We start from the raw sequence: 2,909 nt of genomic DNA on the forward strand, positions 1-2,909 counted from the left end.
TCTGAAGTACAAATGTAGCTTGCTTACTTGTATGACTTCTGGACATTTCACATCGTCAATAATCCTTAATTGTGTGATCTGAAGTACAAATGTAGCTTGCTTACTTGTATGACTTCTGGACATTTCACATCGTCAATAATCCTTAATTGTGTGATCTGAAGTACAAATGTAGCTTGCTTACTTGTATGACTTCTGGACATTTCACATCGTCAATAATCCTTAATTGTGTGATCTGAAGTACAAATATAACTTGCTTACTTGTATGACTTCTGGACATTTCACATCGGTATGGATTATGGTCACTACGAACAACCTGGAACTGATATTATATGTTTATAATTATATTGTTGACAAGGTCATGTGTTAACCTTTTCCTACTCCATCTTTAGATTTTGAAGTGTCTTGACAAGATATGACGTCTCCCTTACTAATCCACCTCTAGTTTCTAAATTGTTTACAGGATGTGACGTATTCCCCTACTACCACATCTTCAGTTTCTAAAGTCTGTTGACAGGATGTGACGTATTTCCCTACCATCACATCTTCAGTTTCTAAAGTCTGTTGGCAAGATATGACGTCTCCCTTACTAATCCATCTTTAGTTTCTAAATTGTTTACAAGATATGACGTATTCCCCTACTACCACATCTTCAGTTTCTAAAGTCTGTCGACAAGATATGACGTCTCCCTTACTAATCCATCTTTAGTTTCTAAATTGTTTACAAGATATGACGTCTCCCTTACTAATCCATCTTTAGTTTCTAAATTGTTTACAAGATATGACGTCTCCCTTACTAATCCATCTTCAGTTTCTAAATTGTTTACAGGATGTGACGTATTCCCCTACTACCACATCTTCAGTTTCTAAAGTCTGTTGACAGGATGTGACGTATTTCCCTACTACTACATCTTCAATTTCTAAAGTCTATTGACAGGATGTGACGTATTTCCATACTACTACATCTTCAGTTTCTAAAGTCTATTGACAGGATATGACGTACTCCCCTGCTACTACATCTTCAGTTTCTAAAGTCTGTTGACAGGATGTGAAGTATTACCCTGCTACTACATCTTCAGTTTCTAAAGTCTATTGACAGGATGTGACGTATTCCCCTACTACTACATTTTCAGTTTCTAAAGTCTATTGACAGGATCTGACGTATTACACTACTACCACGTTTTCAGTTTCTAAAGTCTATTGACAGGATGGGATACTTAAAGACGCTTGTAGTCAATATAAAGCACTTTGTTGTGATTGGCTGGATTCCGTTTATCCGATGACTATTCACATATTAATGAAACATTCACGTCTTGTTTCAGATATATCCTTGACCAATGAGCTGATTGGAAAACTTTAAACTCCATAGTGACGAGTGACATAAGTTTTTGTGAGTCAGCTATATATGTAACATAAATTGAATGACCGATTATTTTTATCAACTGATCAGATGCCTGGAGAGATTTTTATATTAAATATTTACATTTTTACCAGATTATCAACATATACTTACCCTTACGGAACAAACACCGGATTCTGATAATGAAACTAGCCCACTGTTTTCCAGAGAAACGATCATAACCCTCGACTATCGAAACGTAAGTAGTTTTGTATTTCGTAAACTATTTCTGAAACATTATATTATGGTTGAATATCAAACCTTAAAAACTGGCCCCACAATTTTATGGGGTTTCTATAATATAAACAACGTTGCATCTTTAAGCTACATTAACGCAGGGATTTTTGGCAGTTCGCACAAAGCTACACGAGGGCTATCTGCGCTAACCGCCCCTGATTTAGCAGTGAAAGGCTAGAGGGAAGCCAGTTAGTCATCACCACCCACCGCCAACTCTTGGACTGCTCTTTTACCAACGAATAGTGGGATCGACTGTTACTGTATAACGCCCCACAGTTGAAAGGGCGACCATGATTGGTGGAACGGGGATTCGAACCTACAACGCTCACATTGCGAGTCGAGCGCCCTAATCACCCGGCCATGAACACTAAGTGTTGCTTCTGTACGTTATAATAACATTATCAGTTTCTGTACACTAACATTAGGTGTTGCTTCTATAGATTAATATATAGTGTTTTTTGCTGTACACTAACATTAGATGCTGTTTCTTTACACTAACATTAGATGTTGCTTATTTACACTAGCATTAGATGTTGTTTCTTTACACTAACATTAGATGCTGTTTCTTTACACTAACATTAGAAGTTGCTTCTTTACACTAACATTAGATGTTGTTTCTTGACACTAACATTAGATGTTGCTTATTTACACTAACATTAGATGTTGCTTCTTTACACTAACATTAGGTGTTGCTTCTATAGATTAATATATAGTGTTTTTTGCTGTACACTAACATTAGATGCTGTTTCTTTACACTAACATTAGATGTTGCTTATTTACACTAGCATTAGATGTTGTTTCTTTACACTAACATTAGATGCTGTTTCTTGACACTAACATTAGATGTTGCTTATTTACACTAGCATTAGATGCTGTTTCTTTACACTAGCATTAGAAGTTGCTTCTTTACACTAAAATTAGATATTGTTTCTTGACACTAACATTAGATGTTGCTTATTTACACTAGCATTAGATGTTGTTTCTTTACACTAACATTAGAAGTTGCTTCTTTACACTAACATTAGATATTGTTTCTTGACACTAACATTAGATGTTGCTTATTTACACTAGCATTTGATGTTGTTTCTTTACACTAACATTAGATGCTGTTTCTTTACACTAACATGAAATATTGTATCTTTACACTAACATTAGATGTTGCTTCTTTACAGTAGCATTAGATGTTGCTTCTTTACACTAGCATTAGATGTTGTTTCTTTACACTAACATTAGAAGTTGCTTCTTTACACTAAAAGTAGATATTGTTTCTTGACAC

General features: G+C 35.2%; 1 protein-coding gene across 1 annotated transcript in view; it reads left to right on the forward strand.

Annotated features, from left to right (window-relative positions):
* Positions 1-1,493: 1,493 nt before the first annotated feature.
* Positions 1,494-2,909, forward strand: part of LOC111083718 — a gene marked incomplete at its 3' end in the record, with an annotated part of 11,543 nt that continues 10,127 nt past the window's right edge. The window contains exon 1 of the mRNA XM_022380381.1: positions 1,494-1,595. The remainder of the gene's footprint in view (positions 1,596-2,909) is intronic.

This window comes from Limulus polyphemus, unplaced genomic scaffold (assembly GCF_000517525.1).
Source record: "Limulus polyphemus unplaced genomic scaffold, Limulus_polyphemus-2.1.2 Scaffold10848, whole genome shotgun sequence".
Classification (NCBI taxonomy): domain Eukaryota; kingdom Metazoa; phylum Arthropoda; class Merostomata; order Xiphosura; family Limulidae; genus Limulus; species Limulus polyphemus.